Source organism: Phoenix dactylifera, chromosome 16 (assembly GCF_009389715.1).
Source record: "Phoenix dactylifera cultivar Barhee BC4 chromosome 16, palm_55x_up_171113_PBpolish2nd_filt_p, whole genome shotgun sequence".
In the NCBI taxonomy this organism is placed as follows: Eukaryota; Viridiplantae; Streptophyta; class Magnoliopsida; order Arecales; family Arecaceae; genus Phoenix; species Phoenix dactylifera.
In genome coordinates, this window is record NC_052407.1 from 5429219 (window position 1) to 5453877 (window position 24659).

General features: G+C 49.5%; 1 long non-coding RNA gene across 1 annotated transcript; it reads right to left on the reverse strand.

The window, feature by feature from the left end:
• Positions 1-20667: 20667 nt before the first annotated feature.
• Positions 20668-23537, reverse strand: LOC103723080. Its single transcript, XR_005506441.1, has 2 exons — positions 22306-23537; positions 20668-21065 (listed from the first exon to the last, which is right to left on the reverse strand). It is a non-coding gene; the product is annotated as an uncharacterized LOC103723080 (long non-coding RNA).
• Positions 23538-24659: the final 1122 nt, after the last annotated feature.

Below are 24659 nucleotides of genomic sequence, written 5' to 3' on the forward strand. Positions count from 1 at the left end.
CAGATGCTAACATTTGAATCAATTCATTTTGAATATTATGACCTAAATAATGATTGTAAATTTCACCATGTTGAATGCGTCGAATATGTTTTTGCATTATTGGATCAAATTCTGCAATCGTTTCAATAAAACTTAGAAAATTTCCGTTATTGCTTTGATAGATCTTTTCATTCTTTCCTCGAAATGCTAAATTATTTTTTGCAAGATTTTTTACGACAGCAATAATTCTAAATAGAACTTTTTTCCAATGATCCTTCTCTTGGTTTATTTGTTCTTGGAGATTTTTATCAATTATATTATTTTTAGCAATCTCACTTCTAACTCAATCCACCTATTCATGCTAATGATATGTTCATTAGTTGTTTCATGACTTTTAAACTTGATACCTAGATTTTTCCAATCCCTACTTCCTTCATTGACTAATTGACTCGTGCTAGACTTTGAATCAAATAATTTACAGCAAAAACAATATACTCTATCCAAATCTTTCGAATACACTAACCATATTCTATCATGTTTTTCACCATTAGGTAACTTACGAATATAATATATCGTAGAAAAGTGTCTATTGTTTTCATCCTTAGGAAAATGAAAATCATAATCCCTAATTGGACCTCTTTCCACTATTAGATCTCTAAATTTTGTATCAATTATTTTCCATCGACCAGAATCATATAAATTTGTAGGAATAGAACTAGTTTCACTATCTTTTTTCTTGTTTATCCTATTTCCATCTGATTCTCCATTGTGTTTGTTATGGGGGAATTGAGCCGCCATGCCCCACGTGATCGGCACGCGTATCCAGGAAAGCTACAGCTGCCCTATGATCCAGCACTCCGACCCCGAGTCGGACCTCCTCGGCTCCGCAGCCCGACCCCGGGTCGGCTGCCCTATGATCCAGCACTCCGACCCCGAGTCGGACCTCCTCGGCTCCGCAGCCCGACCCCGGGTCGGCTGCCCTATGATCCAGCACTCCGACCCCGAGTCGGACCTCCTCGGCTTCGCAGCCCGACCCCGGGTCGGCTGCCCTATGATCCAGCATTCCGACCCCGAGTCGGAGATCTTTTGATAACGACAGGCTATTCTCCAGAGGCACGCCGCCTCCTGCTCCACTACTCCCTGCAACGGCTGTACCCGATGCTGCCCACGATCTCCTGTATCAACCGTACAAAGCGGAGCTCCACTACGCCCTGCCATGACCGTACCCAGCGCTGCTCCACGACGCCCCGTAACGGCCATGTCAGTGGCCATTCTATCGTGCCCCACGACGACAAACCCCCTGAGAGACCTCCCAGCCAGGTATATATGCGGCTGGGGGGAGAAGGGGGGGGTAAGCAATACCTCCCAGAGCACTCTCTCCCACTTGTGATTATCATCTCTCCTCCTCCAATCTCCTCTGACTTGACCGTCGAGGGCCATCACCACCCTGGTGGTGGTGCAAGGCTTGTTTGCAGGTTCCTTGGCGGAAGGTGGAGCGCAACCAGCACCAACCAAGACAACTCAGGCGGAACCCCGTTCACACCGTCGTGTCAATCGTTCTCGGTTTGGACCACCAGCAACAGTTGGCGCTAGAGGAAGGGCCGAATCTCAGAACGATCGTAATGGCACGGCGAGGTGGTCGCGGAGCTTCCAATGCTTCCGGTCGCGGAGCCTCTCGCGCCTCTGGCCGGGAGGCTGCTGCGTCCCCAACACACTCTCAGCAGCATTCCACCGCTTCTCCTCCCATTCAGACGGTCGAACCTGCTCAGTTCGACCAGCTAGCCCAGCAGGTTCGCACCCTCGCGGAGGCAGTGCAGAATCTGCAGGGTGTGATCTCTCGGGTGCCGCAGCGGGCTCAGGAGCCGCTGCTCCCCGAGCACTCGCCTCTTCCTCACAACCCGCGCTCCTTCCTCTCCCATGGAGAGGAGCGCCGGCGCGGGAGGATTCTCGAGTGCGGTCCATTCTGCCAGGACCTTCTCATCGGAGCTGCGCGGGGTACGAGAGGCGGACCCGGGCGCGTTCTCAGACACCCCAGTCCTCGAGGGGCCCGCACTCCAGTCGGTCCCCCTCGCGCGCTCCTTGTCTCCCACCCACCGGTCGCGCTCCCTGGACCGGCGGGTGGACGATCTCCACAGACAGCTCAGGTCCTGAAGGGCCACTCCAAAGATCCCTTCGCCGACTTGGAAATCTCCTCCCAGCCGGCGCTTGCCTCAAGGATCCTGCGAACCCTAAACCCGCCGGGGTTCAAAATGCCGGCGATCGAACCCTACGACGGGGCGGCGGACCCACGGGACCACGTGGAGAGTTTCAGGACTCTTATGCTCCTCCATGGAGCATCGGATCCTCTCCTCTGCAAGGCCTTCCCGGCGACCCTCCGCGGCCCGGCAAGGGCGTGGTTCGCCGGCCTGGAGGCTAATTCCATCCAGTCCTTCCACCAGTTCACCGTCTCTTCATCAGCCATTTCGCCGTCAGTAGCCGGCGAAGACTGGTCTCCGACTCCCTCTTCGATGTCCGGCAGAACGAGGGAGAGAGCCTGCGGGATTATCTCACCCGCTTCAACAAGGCAACACTGGAGGTCCGGAATTTGAGCCAGGAGGTGGCTCTCTCAGCCCTGAAGCGAGGCTTCCGGAAGGGCAGACTCACCTTCTCCCTGGACAAACGCCTGCCGCGGAGCTTCCCGGAGCTGTTGTCTCGGGCAAACCAGTATGCAGACGCCGAGGAGGCAGCCTCCCACCGGAACAAGGAGGCCGCCGAGGCCCCTCTAAAGCCCGGGAAGAAAAGGCGAAAAGAGGCACCCCAGAGGAGGAGCCCGACGCCTCAACGCCGGCGCAGAAGCCCGTCACCAGCAAGGAACCACGGCGCCACACGCCCTCGTTCTCCGCACCGACGCTTCAACCGGTACACCCCACTCCTGGCCCCCGGGCCCAGATCCTCATGGAGGTCAAGGGGCGGGAGGACCTCCCCGGTCCCGAGGCAGATGAAGAAGATCCCTGGGAGGAAGCCTTCTCGGCGTACTGTGAGTACCACCGAGACCACGGCCACGATACCGAAGACTGCTTCCAGCTTCGGGACGAGATCGAGGCTCTCATTCGCCGAGGGCGTCTCGGTCCGATATGTAAACGACCGACGTTCCCGCCGCAGACCCGCGTCCAGCCGACCCGGCCCCTCAGGAGCCTCGGGAGCAGAATCGACCCGTTGCGGGAGTGATCCACACCATCACTGGGGGCTGCTCTCGGCCCGTGAGGAACGCAGGGGGCTCGGCGGAAGTATCAGGAGTGGCCGTCGCGAAGAGGCAGCGGGTCGGAAATGTAATCACTTTTTGTGATGAAGATGTAAAGGGGGTTCAGACTCCCCACGATGACGCCATGGTGATCTCTCTCACTATGGCGGACTATGATGTAAGGCGTGTTCTTGTGGATAGTGGAAGCTCAGCTGATATTTTGTATTACGAGGCCTTCCCAAAAAGATGGCTTTTCCGACAATTGTTGCACAAAACATCCACCCCCCTCATAGGATTCACTGGAGACGCTATCCTCGGCCGAAGGTGTCATCGAGCTGCCTGTGACTGCGGGCATTGCACCCGCAGAAGCCACGGTGCGGCTCGGGTTCTTGGTCGTCCGTGTCCCCTCGGCCTACAACGCTATCCTCGGACGACCCGGACTGAACGCCCTTCGCGCGGTGGTTTCTACCTACCATTTGCTCATGCGGTTCCCCCACAGCGGCCGGGATTGGAGAGGTCCGAGGTGACCAGCCGACCGCACGCAGTGTTTCCTAGCAACTCTCAAAGGGAAGAAGCCCATGGAGGCCCTAAGCGTCGAGTCACTTGACGCCAGAGACGAAGTGGCCTTGCGGCACGGGGAGCCGGCCGAGGGCGTAATCGAAGTTCCCCTCGAAGAAGGCCGCCCGGACCGCACGGTCCGGGTCGGTGCCAACCTCGACTTGGAAGCTCGGCTCCGGTTAGTGGAATTCCTCCGAGCCAATGCAGATGTGTTTGCCCTGGTCGGCGGCCGATGTACCTGGGATCGACCCGGAGGTCGTTTCTCACGCCCTCAAACGTCGACCCGACCCACCGACCAGTAAAGCAAAAGAAGAGACACTGTGCCCCGGATCGGATCCGGGTGGTCGACCAGGAGGTAGGACAAACTCTTGGAGGCAGGTTTCATAAGAGAGGTGAGCTACCCGAGTGGCTGGCAAACGTCGTACTTGTCCGGAAGGCGAGCGGGAAGTGGAGGATGTGCGTCGACTACACCGACCTGAACAAGGCGTGCCCCAAAGGATAGCTTTCCGCTTCCACGGATAGACCAACTGGTCGACGGCGACTTCCGGATATCAGCTACTGTCTTTTATGGACGCCTTCTCCGGCTACAACCAAATAATGATGGCTCCACAGGACGAGGAGAAAACTGCCTTCATAACAGACCGGGGGCTGTACTGTTACAAGGTAATGCCCTTCGGTCTGAAAGACGCTGGCGCCACTTACCAGCGCCTCGTCAATAAAATCTTCAAGGAGCAGATCGGCCGGAATATGGAGGTGTAACGTGGACGATATGCTGGTAAAAAGCCGCCATGCAGACCAGCACATTGCAGATACTGGAGGAGACTTTCACCACCTTGCGAAAGTTTCGCATGAAGCTAAACCCAGCGAAGTGCGCTTTTGGTGCTTCGGCCGGGAGGTTCCTCGGTTTCATTGTCAACCAGCGCGGGATCGAGGCCAACCCGGACAAGATCAAAGCCATCCAAGATATGTCCCCTCCGACCAAAGTGAAGGAGGTTCAGGAGCTCGCTGGAAGGGTCGCGCGCCTCGGACGATTTGTGGCAAAGTCGGCCGAACGCTGCCAACCATTCTTCAAGGTGTTGAAGCGCCCAAAAGACTTCCTCTGGACGGCCGAATGTCATGGCGGTGTTCGACCAGCTCAGGAGTACATGGCGTCTCCTCCCCCTGCTGTCCAAGCCGCAAGAGGGGGAGATGCTCTACCTTTACCTGGCGGTCTCCCCAACGCGCAGTCAGCGCAGTACTGGTTCGGGAAGAGGCAAGACTTCAGAAGCCTGTATACTACATCAGCCGAGTCCTCCGGGATGCCGAGACGCGGTACAACGAAGGCTGAGAAGATCGCCTTCGCGCTGCTGACTGCGACCAGGAGGCTTCGGCCCTATTTCCAGGCTCATTCTGTCACCTTTTGACCGATCAACCACTGCGGCAGATTCTCAGCAATCCAGAGAATGCGGGACGGCTGGTGAAGTGGCAGTAGAACTTGGTGAGTTCGACATCCGCTACCAGCCCCGACCAGCCCATCAAGGCCCAGGTGCTCGCGGACTTTCTCGCTGAGTGCACTGTGCAGGAGGCGGAACCTAAGCCGCCGGAGACACCAGCCTCGATCTCCCGATCTGGACGCTCCACATTGACGGGTCGTCGAACCCTGAAGGTGAGGGGCTGGCTGGTCCTCACCAATCCCGATGGAGTGATAGCCGAGTATGCCTTGAGGTTCGGATTTCAGTGACCAACAATGAGGCGGAGTACGAGGCCCTAGTCGCGGGACTCAAACTCGCCAAGGAGCTCGGCATCCGGCGTCTGAAAGTCTTCACCGACTCCCAGCTGGTGGTCGGGCAGGTTCGAGGGGGAGTTCGAGGCCGGAGCCCGACCATGCAGAGCTACGTCCGGAAGGTGCAAACACTCATTCCCGACCTCGGCAGTGTTGACATTCAGCAGGTCCCGAGAGCGAAAATGCCAGGGCCGACAGGTTGTCCCGCCTAGTGGACGCAGACAGCGCACATACTTGGTCCGAGGGGCAATCTACCTGGAGACCCTGGAATGCCCCGAGCATTGACGGGGCTGGAGCGGTGATGGCAATTGATCCGGAGCCGTCTTGGGATGGACCCGCTCGTCGCCTACCTCGCCGAAGGAATCCTCCTGAAGACGAAGATCAGGCCCCGGCGGCTTTGTCAAGAAGTCCGCCCACTACGTACTTTATGAAGGGAGGCTGTATCGGACCTCGTTTACCGCCCCCCTCTTAAGGTGCCTCCGCCCCGCGGAAAGCGGCCTACGCCCTCGGCGAAGTCCACGAAGGCATCTGCGGATCGCACTTGGGGGCCTTAGGTCCTTGGCGCATAAGATCATGAGGCAAGGCTACTATTGGCCGACCTTGTTGGAGGACTCGAAGGACCACGTGCGGAAATGCGACGCCTGCCAGCGCCACGCCAACGTCCAGAGAGTCCCCTCTGTCCCCTTGGCGCCAATCACCGCGCCCTGGCCCTTCGCACAGTGGGGAAATGGATATCTCGACCATTCCCCGTCGCTTCGGCCCCAGCGGAAATTTTTGATTGTCGCCATCGACTACTTCACCCAAGTGGGTGGAGGCAGAGCCACTGGCCACCATCACGGAGGCACAAGTCCGGAAGTTCGTGAAGAAGAACATCATTGTCCGATTTGGAGTACCTCGGGTCCTCATCTCGGATAACGGTCGACAGTTTGATAACAAGCATTCCGGGACTTCTGCGAGGAATTCGGGATCGAGCATCGGTTCACATCCGTGTCGCCATCCCCAAACCAACGGCGAGGCCGAGGTCACAAATCGGACAATCCTCCAAGGTATCAAAGCGCGGATCGGCCGGACGGGGCAAGCTTGGGTCGAGGAACTCGAGAATGTCTTTGGGCGTATCGGGACCACACAACGGACTCCTACTGGAGAGACGCCTTTCAGCCTAACCTATGGCACGGAAGCCGTTGCCCCGTGGAGCTCGGACTCCCCTCGCCTCGGGTGGCCGCGCACCGACCCGAGGCCAATTCAGAGCAACTCCGAGGGAACTTGGATCTCTTGGAAGAGGCAAGGGAAATGGCTCAGGTACGGATGGCAATGTATCAGCAGAGGGTGGCCCGATATTACAACTCCAAAGTCGACCGAAGCTTTTCAGAATTGGAGATCTGGTGCTGAGGCGAGCTAAGGCATCTCAACCTACGGAAGGTGGGAAGCTAGCGCCAAATTGGGAAGGCCCGTATAAAGTTCGTTGGGTAAACCGACTGGCTCCTACCAGTTGGAAGCCCTAGATGGCCGAGAAATTCCAAGGGGCTGGAATTCCGCTAACCTGCGGATGTATTACCAGTAGAACAACAAGGCCAGAAAGACAATTTAAAAAGGTGCAATACTTTTCATTTCAATAATTTCTGGTTACAGTGGCGTGCTCGTGTGATTACAAGGAATTCCCAGAGGGGAATTAGGGAGTAAAGAAAGTAAAGAAGAGGTGGGGACCCAAACCCTCAACCCAGGGCGGCTGCAGTCCCACCAGAAGTGGGTGCTTCTAACCGGAGGCGCCATCCAGCACCTCACCAAAAAGAGGAGGAGCCGCCGCAGAAGAAGCTCCCGCTGCCCCCAGGGGAACGCCGCCTCCAAAGGATATTCCCATCTTCCCCAGTGGTAGGGAAGAGAAGGGATTCAAGGGGGAAGAGTATATGGAGGCGCGGTCCCGGATTGAGCGTCCGGCGCAGAGCTCAACCGGGAGGCTGAACTTCAAGGAGGGGAGATGTGATCCCGGATGAAACGCCTAGAGCGGAGTTCCGCCGGGGAGACCCTCCTTGTTGATCCCAGATGAAACGGCTAGTTGGCTGAAGTTGTAAGGGGAGCGCCTCCCCTTTCCTTCGACAGGAGTCTCTCAGTCATATGCCAAGGAGGAGGTCCGCGATCCATGGCAACCTGCAGCTCCGGCTTGGCAAATTCCATCGTACCTGCACCTGTATTTATAGCCAAGCTGCGGCCCCCTGGTAGTTCCGATACGGGTGGCTCCAATAAATGCAGGCGCACTGAATCCGGAGCCGTTCCGGCTCCCGAGGCGTATCTCCCCGCGATTTCCTAAGCGTCATTCTCCTTAAATCGCATTCTTTGTGCAGGACGATCCGGGTTGACGTATACCCCTAGGTCCACGTGTCTCCGCTCGCGCCCAGGCCGCATCCTCCTCGAAGAACCCGCGTATCGCGGCCGCTCAACTAACACTCCTCACCAAGCAGCAACTGGCGATCCGATTTCCCAGGTAACGGCATTAATTAGCGTTTAATACCTTCTCGTGTTCCCCCCAGGCAACGCTTGGAGGAGAGGAGAAACACGGTCGCGGCTGGGCACAGAGAAACCCCGATGGGCGGCGAGCGACAAGTGGGCGACCAACGAGTGGAATGTCCCGAGGCTCGGCCCTCGGATGCCTGGCTAACCCGATGATCATCCCGGGAGCAGACTAGCCGGAAGCCCCGACCGGTCGCCTCGGCTTGCGCCAGCCTTGGCCGGACCAACGAGCGGAATTTCCCTGAGGCTTGACAACCCTCAGATGCCTGGCTAACCCGATGATCATCCCGGGGAGCAGACTAGCCGGAAGCCCCGACCGGTCGCCTCGGCTTGCGCCAGCCTAGGCCGACCAACGAGTGGAATCTCCCGAGGCTCGGCCCTCGGATGCCTGGCTAACCCGATGATCATCCCGGAGCAGACTAGCCGAAGCCCCGACCGGTCGCCTCGGCTTGCGCCAGCCTTGCCGACCAACGAGCGGAATTTCCCTGAGGCTTGACAACCCCTCAGATGCCTGGCTAACCCGATGATCATCCGGGAGCAGACTAGCCGGAAGCCCCGACCGGGTCGCCTCGGCTTGCGCCAGCCTAGGCCGACCAACGAGTGGAATCTCCCAGGCTCGGCCCTCGGATGCCTGGCTAACCCGATGATCATCCGGGAGCAGACTAGCCGGAAGCCCCGACCGGTCCGCCTCGGCTTGCGCCAGCCTTGGCCGACCAACGAGCGGAATTTCCCTGAGGCTTGACAACCCTCAGATGCCTGGCTAACCGATGATCATCCGGGAGCAGACTAGCCGGAAAGCCCCGACCGGGTCGCTCGGCTTGCGCCAGCCTGGCCGACCAACGAGTGGATTCCCGAGGCTCGGCCCTCGGATGCCTGGCTAACCGATGTCATCCGGGAGAGACTAGCCGGAAGCCCGACGGTCGCCTCGGCTTGCGCCAGCCTTTGGCCGACCACGAGCGGAATTTCCCTGAGCTTGACAACCCTCAGATGCCTGGCTAACCCGATGATCATCCCGGAGCAGACTAGCCGGAAGCCCGACCGTCGCCTCGGCTTGCGCCAGCCTTGGCCGACTAACGAGCGGAATTTCCCTGAGGCTTGACAACCCTCAGATGCCTGGCTAACCCGATGATCATCCCGGGAGCAGACTAGCCGGAAGCCCCGACCGGTCGCCTCGGCTTGCGCCAGCCTTGGCCGACCAACGAGCGGAATTTCCCTGAGGCTTGACAACCCTCAGATGCCTGGCTAACCCGATGATCATCCCGGGAGCAGACTAGCCGGAAGCCCCGACCGGTCGCCTCGGCTTGCGCCAGCCTTGGCCGACCAACGAGTGGAATCTCCCGAGGCTCGGCCCTCGGATGCCTGGCTAACCCGATGATCATCCCGGGAGCAGACTAGCCGGAAGCCCCGACCGGTCGCCTCGGCTTGCGCCAGCCTTGGCCGACCAACGAGCGGAATTTCCTGAGGCTTGACAACCCTCAGATGCCTGGCTAACCCGATGATCATCCCGGAGCAGACTAGCCGGAAGCCCCGACCCGGTCGCCTCGGCTTGCGCCAGCCTAGGCCGACCAACGAGTGGAAATCTCCCGAGGCTCGGCCCTCGGATGCCTGGCTAACCCGATGATCATCCCGGGAGCAGACTAGCCGGAAGCCCCGACCGGTCGCCTCGGCTTGCGCCAGCCTTGGCCGACCAACGAGCGGAATTTCCCTGAGGCTTTGACAACCCTCAAGATGCCTGGCTAACCCGATGATCATCCCGGGAGCAGACTAGCCGGAAGCCCCGACCGTCGCCTCGGCTTGCGCCAGCCTTGGCCGACCAACGAGCGGAATTTCCCTGAGGCTTGACAACCCTCAGATGCCTGGCTAACCCGATGATCATCCCGGGAGCAGACTAGCCGAAGCCCCGACCGGTCGCCTCGGCTTGCGCCAGCCTTGGCCGACCAACGAGCGGAATTTCCCTGAGGCTTGACAACCCTCAGATGCCTGGCTAACCCGATGATCATCCCGGGAGCAGACTAGCCGGAAGCCCCGACCGGTCGCTTCGGCTTGCGCCAGCCTTGGCCGACCAGCGAGCGGAAGAATTTCCTGAGGCCTAACCCTCGGATGCCTGGCTTAGCGCCGGAGAATTCCTGAGGCCTAACCCTCGGATGCCTGGCTTAGCGCCGGAAGAATTTCCTGAGGCCTAACCCTCGGATGCCTGGCCTAGCGCCGGAAGAATTTCCTGAGGCCTAACCCTCGGATGCCTGGCTTAGCGCCGGAAGAATTTCCTGAGGCCTAACCCTCGGATGCCTGGCTTAGCGCCGGAAGAATTTCCTGAGGCCTAACCCTCGGATGCCTGGCCTAGCGCCGGAAGAATTTCCTGAGGCCTAACCCTCGGATGCCTGGCTTAGCGCCGGAAGAATTTCCTGACTAACCCTCGGATGCCTGGCTCAGCGCCGGAAGAATTTCCTGAGGCCTAACCCTCGGATGCCTGGCTTAGCGCCGGAAGAATTTCCTGAGGCCTAACCCTCGGATGCCTGGCTAGCGCCGGAAGAGTTTCCTGAGGCCTAACCCTCGGATGCCTGGCCTAGCGCCGGAAAGTTTCCTGAGGCCTAACCCTCGGATGCCTGGCTCAGCGCCGGAAGAGTTTCCTGAGGCCTAACCCTCGGATGCCTGGCTTAGCGCCGGAAGAATTTCCTGAGGCCTAACCCTCGGATGCCTGGCTTAGCCGGAAGAATTTCCTGAGGCCTAACCCTCGGATGCCTGGCTTAGCGCCGGAAGAGTTTCCTGAGGTATCTGCTCCCACTTCGCCCATCCCTAATGGCCAATCTACGGTCAGGACGGGGTCAAGAAGGAGGGAAAGGCCGGAACGACTGGGGTGCACTAGTACAAAAAGAAAAGTATGAAGAGCTCAAAGTAGAAGAGTGGGAAACTCACTTGAAGAGGAGGAAGAACGGCTCCGAGAGCGTCAAAGGAAAAGCAAGCGAACGTTTCGGCGGCAACAATGGTAGCGCAAAGGAGAAACTCGAAAATGTCCGTAAAGAAGAAGACGGACGGGGGAGGGCCCCCGATTAAATAGGCGAAAGGGCAAGTGACACCTCGATGACGCCAGAAGACCCTGGCCGCCGAAGGGTCGCTCGCACCCCAAAGGCGAATCGACACCATTAAGGAAGGATGTCCGCCGAAATCCTCAGGTTGCCAGGTCGGCAGCAACCGCCATACGCCATAAAGAAGGCGGGAAGCTTGAAGCGCGCGCGCCTCTCCGAAGGATGGCGGCAATCTCGAAACATCACTCCCTTCACCTGTTCCCCTTCTGGTTCCAGGCTCGGAAGTGGGGGGCTACTGTTATGGGGGAATTGAGCCGCCATGCCCACGTGATCGGCACGCGTATCCAGGAAAGCTACAGCTGCCCTATGATCCAGCACTCCGACCCCGAGTCGGACCTCCTCGGCTCCGCAGCCCGCCCGGGTCGGCTGCCCTATGATCCAGCACTCCGACCCGAGTCGGACCTCCTCGGCTCCGCAGCCCGACCCCGGGTCGGCTGCCCTATGATCCAGCATTCCGACCCGAGTCGGAGATCTTTTGATAACGACAGGCTATTCTCCAGAGGCACGCCGCCTCCTGCTCCACTACTCCTGCAACGGCTGTACCGATGCTGCCCACGATCTCCTGTATCAACCGTACAAAGCGGAGCTCCACTACCCTGCCATGACCGTACCCAGCGCTGCTCACGACGCCCCGTAACGGCCATGTCAGTGGCCATTCTATCGTGCCCACGACGACAAACCCCCCTGAGAGACCTCCCAGCCAGGTATATATGCGGCTGGGGGGAGAAGGGGGGTAAGCAATACCTCCCAGAGCACTCTCTCCCACTTGTGATTATCATCTCTCCTCCTCCAATCTCCTCTGACTTGACCGTCGGAGGCATCACCACCCTGGTGGTGGTGCAAGGCTTGTTTGCAGGTTCCTTGCGGAAGGTGGAGCGCAACCAGCACCAACCAAGACAACTCAGGCGGAACCCCGTTCACACCGTCGTGTCAATCGTTCTCGGTTTGGACCACCAGCAACAGTGTCTTCACTAGATATTGTTTCACTGGCAATCTCATTTTTAACTCTATTTCGGGTGCCTGTTCTATTGCTAATTCTTGAGTTGAATTTGATGTAGTGTTATGTGTTTTGTAACAACAAATCTATCTAGAGCTCCTTTTTGAGATTGAATGAGTTTATCGATTTTCTTCTTTTTTTGAGTTTTTCATACCCACAGTCATATTTTCTATTAGACATTTTAATCTATAAATAATATTATCAAACTAAGCAATTAAAAACCACCACAAACAAATCAAAATATAAAAAGTTAAAAATGATAAAACTTATTGTGTCAAGAAAAACAAACTCGGGTCCGACAAGTAGTGCCGAACTTAATTGTGTCGAGAAGAGGTGGAATAGTTCCGAACTCGACGGCGAGAAGAGGCCGAATAGTGCCGAACCGCTGAAGTAGTGAAATCACAACCAATCTATAATTGAACCAAAAAATAATAAATTCTAATTAATTATTTAACTAAATAAAAATTAATTAAACCAAAAAATAATTAATAAACTAAGTAACTACAGACTACAGTTACTTACTCACCTCAGTGGGATTTGGGAATCGTGATCAGTGGACTGTGGATAGTGGGAACAGCCGAACAGGGTTACAGGCTTACAGCCCGAACAGGGGACGGAGGGAGTGAGGGGAGGTCGGACTCGGGTCTCGGGAGGTGGCCCGGTGGGACGTGGGACTGGAAGCCTGGGAGGAGGTCGGTCCGTCGGGACTTGGAACCGGGAACCCCGAGGAGGCGCCGGCCGGAGCGGCGGAGGAGCTGAGGAGAGGACGGGGTCACCGCCGGCGCCGGTCACAGCCTCACGGGAGGCCGAGGATGGCGAGTCGGCGACGTCGGCGAGAAGAGGATGGGAGGCCTCACCGCCTCGACCCTCGGTCGCCGCGGAGTCGGATGTCGGAGGAGCTGAGGACGGCGACTCGGAGTCGGCGAGGACGCTGGACGCCGAGGAGAGGACGGAAGTCACGGACTCTGCACGGACGCACAGTGGACTGAGCTCGGAGCTCGGAGTCGGAGGCCGAAGCTCGGAGCGAGGACGGCGACGTCGGGAGGAGAGCTAGAGAGGGTTTTGCGCTCGCCGCTCTGCAACTTTGCAAGCCGAATAGCCGATCTGCCGAGTGCCGAGTGCCGAGAACCGGAGAAGGTTCCGGCATTAAAAAGGCAGAGAAGGGGCCAAGGGGGAGAGTCGGACTGTCGGAAGAAGGGGGGAGCCGGGGAGGAAAAAGCCGTTGCGTTGCCGTTGCTTGTCGACGACTCGACCGCTCGACCACGCCATGCCCGTCGCCAGTCGCCGCAGTCGGCCTCAGCCTTTCACCGTTTTACGTCGCGTCGCCGCGCCCAAACCCGCTGCCCACTCCCTCCATAGCCCATAGCCAGATAGCCTGATAGCCTGAGCCCCTGCTGCCCTTGCCCCTGGAATAAAAAAAAGGCTAGGTGGGGCCTTCCCTGGGCCGGGGCCTTAGGCGACCGCCTCGGTCGCCTAAGGCTCGAGCCGGCACTGTCTATATATATAGAGGATGAGAGCGGTGTCCGTTATCTGATTTCTCGGATAGTGACATAATTGCACGATAACATATAATCGTGTTTTCAACTGCATAGTAACAGCTCCCCACAAATACTATTTAGCGATAACCATGTGGATCATGTATTAATTACCATACTGGTGCAACCATCACTAAAGCTATTATTGTATTCACGCAGTGGTCTTTAGTTTCACTCTCATGCCGGACCAACAAGAATGGCATGTCAATCCATGCTGGACTTGCTTATTTTGGCGAAGACAGAGGTCAAGGAGTCGGATCAACCTGAGGTCAAGATGGCCAATATTTTCTTCATCAAACTAAACTTAGGTCTCTTGGTTTGGTGCTTCTCGTTGGAATCTTCTTAAATGTGCTTGTTTGAGTCCATTTCATCAAAGATAGGACCTCAAGACCAGGCAGCTGCAATGGTGGTGGGAGATGCTCCATCGTCTGCAGCATCCTAGATGGATACTGCATATCACATGTGCCTTGTGATCAGAATCGCAATCGTCATCAATGGCAAGGCAAACCATTCTCAATCATAAGACTATAAATATTTGCATCATGCCGTGCCGGATTCGTCTCAAGTCGCTGCCGCATGGCACTGCTCGAGTAGATCCCTCTGATATCCTGTTTTAGAGTCTTTTTGGATTCTCTCTCCCTACCTTCATCGACGCCGGCACCTATGACTAAGGTCCTGTTTGGAGAAGCTTTTAGATGAAAAATGATGTTTAGTAAAAAATTTCAAGAAGCTGTTTTAACTTTTTTAGAAAGCTAAAAACAACTTTCTATGAGAAGCTTCATTTTGGAGATTTCCAAAAAAGCTATTTTGAGCTTTGTCGAAAAGATATTTTTTTTTGACCAAAATACCCATAATAAAATGTAATAATTACATACTTTGTCCCTTTATAAACCTAAAAATATGTTGGAGCCCTAACAAAAAATTCTAGCCGTGGATCAGACTCCCTTCTATGCAAGAAAAAGTATCTTGTTTCCTATTATTATTAATAACTTTATTATTGTATTATACTATAAATATCATATTATACTATATTATTTATAGTACATTAATATGTATATTAAATAATTTAATATTATGTTATATTATGAAAAATAATTTATGCTAATAATTATAATATTTTATACATTTATTATTGTATTATACTATAATATAATATAATATTATATTATTATAATACATTAATATGTTATGTTAAATAATTTAATATTATGTTATATAATGGAAAATTAATGTACTCTAATAATTATAACAATTTGTACCTTTATTATTGTATTATAATATAAATATAATATTATATGACATTATATCATAATACATTGATATGTTATGTTAAATAATTTAATATTATATTAAATTATTATGCTATAGTATACAATATTATATTACTAAATTATAATAATATTATATTACATTACAGTAATATTATACTAATTATATATTTATATATTAATATATGTTATATTTAATTATGCTCTGTTGTATAATACTATGCAATGTCTTTATGGTAATTTTGTCATACAAAAATACTTTCTCAGTTTGTTTACCAAATATATATTAAAGTGTCACAACACTTTAAAAATTTAGCTACCAAACAGCAAACAACTTTTTATAAAAGCTCTGCTTCCAAAAGCTCTACTATCAATATCTCTCCCAAACGGGGCCTAAGCCTCGCCGGTACCCATGATGGAGCCGCCAACTGAAGACCTACCGCCTCTCTGTTTCAAAGGTGACTCGCCAGATCCCATCCCTTCTCCAACCTATTTGGTTCATATCTCATCAAATATAACCTATTTGAACGCTTGTTGCTCTCATTCTATGGCTTTTCATCTTCGGGTTTTGGGCACCTGAGGCTTAGTAGGCTGTTTTCATCTGGATCATTTTTTTGCCAGCCAAATATTTGATAGCATGCGTCAACGGGTTGTCTCAAATCTCAGCAATTGCTGGTTTATTTTCAAAAAAAAAAAAAAGTAAAAAGGAAAAAAAAAATGAATTGCATCACTTGCTTTATTCCTTCTCTCTTTTCTATCTAGAACGTTGATCTGCCAGTGCTGATTGGACCCTACTTCTAGATCGGCAGCCCAAACCCATTAGATCCTCCTTTCGACCTTCTCGGCTCTTAATTTGATCCATCGTGAACCTAGCCGCTTTCCTCGAGCCACCTGAGTTCTAGGGCACTGCCACAACTGACCGCCCGAGTACTAAGGCCCCACCGCTTGTGACCCTTGACTTCATCTCCACCACTGTGTCTCCTTCGATACCACCTTCTCTTCCTCGATTACCTACGTCCATCTCTCTCTTTCACTCTCCTTCCTAATGCCTCTCCACTGCACGATCTTAGATCTTCTCTGAACCCTCATAGTTTGGTATTCGTTTGGATTTGTAGGCATTACTAGATTGGTGGCCGGCTTGGGTAAGAATTTCCCTTACATTTCTCCTGCTAGCTGAAATTATGCATATATATAAGTATATTTATATAATTTTTAAAGTGCATTTGAGTTTCATGCATGATATGATCATTGTTGATGGCGTCATTGTTAAATGGATTGGAAATCTAGCATGAAAAAAGGGTATCAGACCAGCCACATTGGTTCTGGATAGCGAGCCATGGGCCTGGAACGTAGTACAATCACGGGCAGGAGTGTGGCGTGGCTAGTCCAATAACATCCATGGATTGTCATTGAGTCTTACTTGGAATCGTTGATGAAAGGACACTTCATTGAAAATACAACTTAGATAATTACTACTATTAGCAATTTTGGTGCATATTTGGATTATCGGATGACATCTATATTTGATTATTGCTGATTTTATGATACTGACAAGTCTTGACATTATGCTCAATACTTTCCAAGGCTATGTTATTTATTTTACATATATCATTGCATTATACATTTTGGTGCACTTCCACAAGGATTTTACTGAGCTAGCTAGCAAGCTCATATCAATTTCTTGCTTTTCTTTTCAGAGCTGCAAGATGCATAATACTTGGTTGTTGTTGTGTCCGCTAGTAAAAGAAGGAAGAAGATATAAATTAATATGATACAACTGGATAATCATAAGTTGTACTTGGATTAATGTTACTATCGAGTAAGCTTGTTATCTTGAAAATATAATCTTATATTGTGAAATTGTCCCACGGGCCTTGAATATTCTCTTGGCATTGTCTTACGAGTGTGCGGTCATGTCATATGGTAGACGTAAGTGACAGATTCAGGGCCCATAGGAACCTTTTCCCTGGATGAGATGAGCTTGGTACTGGCTTGGCTAATTGGATTGCAAGATCTAGCATCACACAATTCGTGTAATAGTAAATTGAGAAGATCATAGTTTGCCTCTCTTGATTTTGCTCGAGTTCACGCAGCCCGCTTGATTCAAAAAGTTTTAGTTCCATCCCTAATGTTATACTATAAATGCAAAGTGATCCTTTCCCATATGACATCGCTGACTGTCATCAGCAAATGACAAAATTATTCCATCTGCACCTCTCCTTCCATTATCTCTGTCAAGGTTGCCGGCCTGTCACTGTGCCAACATTGCTCGTGATGCTGCTCATGGAAGCTAACATCCTTCTTACCTAGGTCTATATCCTTCTACCCACAAGACTTCCCTTCGTCCCAGTACTCACCCTCTTATGCAACCACAGAGTGACAAAATGTGAAGAAAACCAAGATCGGAGGAAAGATGCTCTGTGCCCCTTATTTTGCATTGTTGTATGCTTTGTCCATGTATACAAGAGTTTGAAATCATCAATGGCTACAATTAAGGACTAAAGAACAAAATGAGCAAAAAAAGAAAGAGCCAACTAAGATAAACAGCTAGCTATATTGCTAGCCTGTCATACGTTAAGACGAAGCTTCTTACGATGCCTAAAGCTACTGAATCTGCCATTAACTATTATATGAGGGGCAAATTGAAGGATAGAATTATATCTAGATTCAAATATGCAAGGCAAACAATAAATAGCATGAAACTAACTGGTGATATTATTACGATTGCAAGAATATAGCAACGCAACTTTGCTAAGGCATGTAGAGTTGAACACACCAAATATGAAGCCCCAAAGCATTAAGACATGGAAACATAACCCCTTGTCCAAATATTCATATTGAGTGAAAACTTGAAGCAAGAAGCAAAAGAAGTAAGGAAAAGTTTCTATTCAGAATTGAAAAACCATCTAAATTTTTATGTTAAAACTAAAAGCATTAAAAGAAAAAGGAAAACATCAACCATGTCCATATAACTCCCAACATCTGAACATCAAAAAGCGTGTAGATATGCTCATAAAGAAAACTAACCTCAAGCTATTGAGAGCTCCTCTGCAGAAGGACAAATATATACATAGAAAAAGCAAACCCAAGTGCAGATGAAGCCTAACAAAGCCGGACGCATCTTTAATTCCAAGCTTGTTACTCTTTACCTGGGAAGAGAGTTGAGAATGATCAGCCACAGAGGAGCTTTTTGTACTATTTGAATGCCTTGTCGCTTTCTCATATACTGTGTGCTAGATAAACCCACATACCTTTTTAATATTTCGAATGTGTTGATTGTAAGCTCGTCGGATGGTGCTTTATGCAATTTCCTTAGGGGAGCCCGGAGATCTGTCTTCTTTTCTTTCTTTTTTTTTTTTGTTTGTTTGTTCTTTGGTCTGGCTTCCCTTGCTCAGGCTCTATTCTATTATGCGTATCATTTCATACTTGAATGGAATGGACGTTACTGCTGCCACCCTCAAGTTAAAGATTAGAAAATTATGCACTTCTCCTGCAAGCTTCTCCACCTTCTTTGAATGGGCAATATGAGCTCCCCATAACTGGGATGTCTGCAGTTTTATATCTGCCTCCAGGGTCCTCCATCATGGGTCCTTGACGGCTGCAGCATCTGGAGGACCCTAGCTTGGGATCCACCCATCCCTCACAAAATCCATGGCATCGCTTGGCTCGGAACACGAGGATATGAGTTGCAGCCCTAGGAAGAAAAAAAAAATCTCGGCTCCGGGTCGAATCCTATAAAAAGAAAAAAAAATCTATTTTTATTTATGGAATTCCGGTCGGTTAACTCCAAAACTACTTCAAATATTTATTAGTATCGACCTAACCCATCCTGTAATCTTATGATTTGCCAGTTCTATTGGTGCAACCTACAATTTTTTCAGCCTAATCACCTAAACAGACCCTTGTTTATCTCATGCGCTTATGCTGGTAATCTTTGGAATCTACTTTGCTCTATTCTTCTGCGCCTTCTCCAGGTGGTAACCTCGCGGGACTTTGTACAAATTGGAAACACAGCAACTTGTCCAAGGAAATACACCCAGCTATCATCATGCTTATTGCTGCCCTGGTATGGTGCTGATGGAAGAAAAAAACTCCCAATGTTCCTCAACAGAAGCTCTTCATCTCCAGAATGACTGGTCTAGCTTTGGAAGGTCTGGATGAAATTAAAAAATTATTTCAGCTGCAGCCAAGGGGTGACCCAAAATCTGAAGCTACCTTGGCTGTTGATCCTCTGCTTCCTCTGTGCACCTAAGGCTGATCTCTCTCGCTTTGATTTTCCTGCCCGTTGAAAGTGATTTATCCGCCTACTGTGATTTCTTGCTACTAAAAAATGGTGAGATCTATCCTATTTTTACAGTGGATGCTTTGAACTACTGTATCTCCTGACTCTCTAGTCTCCACTACTCCTTTACTTCTTGTACATTCACTTATCCTATGCAAACTCTGATGTAAATTTTATTTCAGTCAAAAATTCTGGAAAGAAGATTTTCCTCCTTAGCCTCCATTTCATTAAAAATCAAATAACTTAATACAGATGGATGAAGGATCGCATGACATTTAAAGTTTACTTCAGGATCAAACTAAATTTTTTGAACTTGATGGTTACCTGAAACTCGGGCAAAGTTGAGGAGGCCAATTTATATTTCCCAGTAAATCTTTTCAAGCTTAGTTTTTGTGATCAAGGGTTGGCGCGTAATCAATTATAGTTTTTTCGGAAGAAGTAAGAAAGGAAGATTCTTGGAAACCACCTCTTAAGGTAATCAAAGGATGCAAATAGCAGAGCATCTAAACAAACTGCTCGATCTTAGTTTGAACCTGAGTAGAGAGCTCAATATAATCTACTCAAGCACGGCTTGACTAAGATTCAAGCCAAATTTAGTTGAGTTGAGCCAAGCTTTCTGGCGATATTCGAACAACATTGCTGTTCAAGCTTCGCTCATTCATGCCGAGCTCTGAAATACCTTTGAGCTTAAACGAGCTGCTCGTAAGCAGATCATTTGCAACCCTACTAAAACCTGAAACACCAAATTTAATGAGGAACCACCTCCTATTAGAAGCAGCAAGGCAGGCTATGGCCTGGTATGTTTGGTCTATTTTAGTCAAACAATATTACCAATGATTGATTAGGAAAACGAGACAGCATTCACCGATAAAATAGACTCAAATCAGATCACCCACCACTTGCTCCAGGATAGGCGACTTATAATCCAGTCAGATTGGAAACTTTTTGTTGTCATTTGAGTAACATTGAAAGCTTTCATGAAACAAGAATTCAAAAGAATTTTTCTAAGTCTACAGCCATGAGAAAAACAAGAGAAGTAGGAAAAACCTGAAATGCACCATAGTTCAACATAGTTGGATGAATGCCGAAAGTTTCATTCTTAGGAATAGATCTCCCATTAGGATTTCTTCTCTCTTTATCCAGATACCCTCCTAGGAATATTGAATAGCATTGCTGTTATGCGAATGCACATGATGCTTTCATTTGGTAGTTCAATGGTATTAGAAGAAGAAACATATATAAAACTGCTTAGTTACTCTCTTTTAATTAAATGTACACCTAATTACCAAAAAAATGTGCACCTATATCACCATGTCCTCTACCCTTCAAACGAGATAGAAATATATGGTACATTTAACAAATCGCGAGTGTTCCATTGGTTCTGTAACACACAGGATTCTTCTGCTTCTAGATTTTTAGACCAAGTTAAAAATTTAAGCTGTTCTCCATGACAAAACCACACAAACAAGCTGGGCTTCTTATCAATTCATTACCTTCCACCATATGAGTACTACTGCTTCTCCTTTTTATTTTCCAATTCAAATTCCAATACAGGGCTAATCTTGAATTCATGTCGAATACTACTGCAGAAGAAAACCTAACAGAGTAACTTATCTTCAAGAAGAAGCTATCCAGTAGCAACCTAGTACAGTTCAAAGGAAAATTTTTGAAGAGAAATATATTAATACTTCACCTTGTCATCCAGATTATTCACAAATAACCTACTAAATAACCTACTTCTCCTTGTCATCCAACATTTTGACCCCAACTGAACGGCACAAGAATGACTCGGTGAGTTAGCTTCAAGGGGAGATATGCTTCATGTCACTTCTATAGAGCAGGAGGTGGCATCTAAGGTAGCCATCATACACAATCTCTGCTACATAACAAAGAACAAGCAAGCGTTTAGCTAAGTTATTATATATATATATAATATATATAAACATAAACATAATGGGTCTAAAGAAAGAAAATGCCCCTTCTAGGTTTTATGACATAATTTTAGCTACCCAGCAATCTAAATATATGTCCCCAACATCATCCTGCTACTTCCATTGCCGATTTTTGATGATTTCCTCAAATTTTAAGAGCCATCAAATTAAATTTCAATTAGTCGATGACTCTTGTGGCAAGACTATTTCAGAACCTTCTTAGCCTGCACCATTTTGTTCTTGTACTATTAACCTTCTTATTTGTCTCGTACATTAACTCTTACTTCGTAGATCTCCCCTGTTACATTCAGTAAACTGACTAGGTCTTCGGCGACAGAATGTTGTCACTTTATAGACATCCAACATCTTGTCTAGCTTGTTTCTCCTCTGCTGATTTGGACTTCCGATTAAACTAAATAGGACGTGTTACTAATTTAATCATATTGGCCACTAAATTGGTGCTTCTTTGCAATGATTGGATATTCATATATGTCTGCTTTTCTACCTTTTTGAGATGTTTCTGTCTTGGTTATGCTGAAGATCTGTGGTTTCTTCCCTAGGCCTTTCTCTGAAAGTTCTTGTTCTTTTGTTAAGACCACAATCAGATGTTCAAACCTTATCCCTAATAACCCTTTAGAAATGACATAGCTGATATGCTAGTTGAGATAAAAGTCCAAATAGTTGAAAAATGGCAAAGAACAAGTATTATCACTTGTTTACAAGAACGGGGAAACATATATTCTGCCGTGAACATATAAAGATATATAAGAACAACTCAATTCTACACAACAAGGGAGAAGACAGCTAACGCTTCCTAGTATGAAGAAATAAATAGGAACGAAGTCAATTTTCATTGACTATAAGCATGAACTGGTGTTACTCTGATCAGCTATGTAGTAGAGAATACTTCACAAGTTAAATATGATTAGATGATCCTAAATTATTAAAATTGAATATTCTCTAGAAATAATGTTACACAAGAAACTTTGATATTCATGTAATAGTGCAAAACAATCAGCAAAAAAGTAATTATTTTTAGGCAAAAATTTGCTATGGATTCTCATGTATTTGAAATACATGGAAAAAGATTTACATTATCTGGCAGACTTGTAACTCACAACAACAATCAAGAAGGCTAAATTTTAAAATAACAAAAATGACAACCACCAAACATCAGAATCTCACCTTCTTATTGAGGATAATTTTTGCGCATGGCACAATGCATTAAATCCACAGCTGAGTTTCGCCCAAGAAAATCACCATCTGGATACTTCTTGGCAAAGAAAATCACTAGAAGAGAGATTTCAAGTATCGAAAGTGGTATGCACAAGGCAGCAGGTTTTAGTCTATATCTCATTGCTCGCTGCACAACATCTTCACCCTTGCCAATATCTTAAAGCTTCATTCTCTCTGAATAGTGATGATCTACTCCAAGGGCTCCCCAAATTCTTAGACTCTCTGGTCCTAGTCAAATGGATATGATAATTAGAGCAACAATCTCCAATAGTAATCATCCAATGGTTACTGTATTGTCCTCGTAAGCTGCACTTGGAAATAAATACTTGCTGAAAATTGACACTGCAGATCTTCAGATCGGCCGACCGCTGTTTACCATCGATCACAACGCTCTGAATTATAAGCAGCAGCCTTGCAGCCAAACCCATTTCCACTGCAAGTGGAAGCACATCTTCAGGTGCAAAGTGCAGATCGCCCACAAAATAGACAATGCATGCCGAGTACAAGCCTCCGAAACCCTCACCGTATCCTCACTGCATTGGGTATAGTCTGCTGGCAATCCTTCAGACTTCTTCCTTCTGGATCACTGAAAATCATCTAAAATCTGCAATGCAGCTTCCAGAGACTCTGGATTCAAGATGCGGCAAGAGCTCAACAAGCTGCGAGACGGCCCCGACACTCACAATCAAGATCCAACCTGCCTGAGAGAGCATATCATCCTCAAGAGCCCAAGCCCAGCTGAAATCCCATTCGGTGCCTCTTATCCTTTGCCAGCTCAGCAATCCACCAGAAGGCTGAAGCTTGAACATTCTCCGATCTGAAATCCTTCTCCTCCATCAGCAGCTCGATGAATTTCGTGCAATGATCCTCGTCTCGATCGTTCCCTCATCAGCATGTCACGACGAGCGAGACCTTGCAGGCTGCATCAAATTAGCTTCGAATCCGAACAGAGGTCAAGATTAACAAGGAACCAATTGCTTCAGTGCCAACAGCATGAGAAGTGAATGGGCCCAGAAGAGAAGAGACCAAGCCAACGCCGCCGACTCCCGCCACCGTCTTTCTTGTGGAGGGTGCGGTACCAGTGGTGGAGCTCCTTCAGGGCCTGGACCCTGGCTTGGCCCTTGGCCTTCCGAAGAGTCGATGACTCCGCCGCCCGACCCTGAACGTCTCGGCCCGCTTCTTAGCGCAGTACCGCCTGCGAGAACCATGTGATCAGCTGTAGAAGGTGCGGTTTCGGCGTGACGGCGTCGTCCAGAGCTCTTGCATTGTGGTGGCAGGTGAGGTGGCCCATGGAGAGCCATTTGAGTATTGCCCGCGCTCGTAGGTCTGGCGGTGCACAGAGTCACCGGATCCGTCATCGATCGAGGGAGATGGGCAGATAAAGACGGCCGGATGTCGTCGAGGGGATCGAGCTCGTCATCATCTTCTTCAGCTCCAGCTTCTCCCCGGCGCGCCGGCGAGAGCTCCGCCGCCTGCGTGGCCAAATCCCGTCTTAACGCGGTCTCCACGTGTCAGCACCTGCCCCACCCTCCACGCCCAGGGCGCGGCTGCTGTATTTGCGGCATCCTCCCAATCCACTCGCCAGATCCGATCTTTTGCGAGGAAACGGAATCCAAGAGGACAAAAGGCAGTAGAAGACTGAAACGGCGAAAGGATGAAACAAAAAAAAAATTAATCGGGGAGAGATTTGGAGGTGGAATGGAGCTGGGAGCTCTTTTCCTTTTCTTTAGACTGAGGTGGGATGCACTGATATCCCCAGTGAAAAGGATAGAAGCCATCATCATGGCAAGCATAATGGACTTATGATCCCTTCCAAACGCTCTCTCACTCAATAAAGCTCAGAAAAGGCAAATCATCAAAAGGGAGCCCCAGATCAGAACAGAAAGAGAAAAAAGATGAGCAAAATATGCAACACTAATAACAGAGACGGAAAAAGATCAAAACTTTAGAATTTTTAGGACAAGCAGATAACACAAGAAGAAATCCAGGTCAGGATATATCGAAGGCTAAAGGGGAAAAAATTCCAGACTTTTCGTAAAATTTTTGGAAGAAATAGATAATGAGATCCAGAAGAACTGCAGAAAAGAGATCTAAATCCACCGAAGAAGGGAGTGGAGAAGGCAGAGAAGAGAAGGATCGTTTTTGAGAGTGAGATCAGATCGATGATGGGGTCCTCCACTGCCTCTCTCTTTCTCTCTCCCTCTCTTTCTATCTTTCTCTGAGTGGGAGCGGAAAAGGACGAGAGGGTCTTGGTCTTTTTGACTCGAAGGAGGACGGGGGAAGTGACCGGAAGTAGCCGGTGG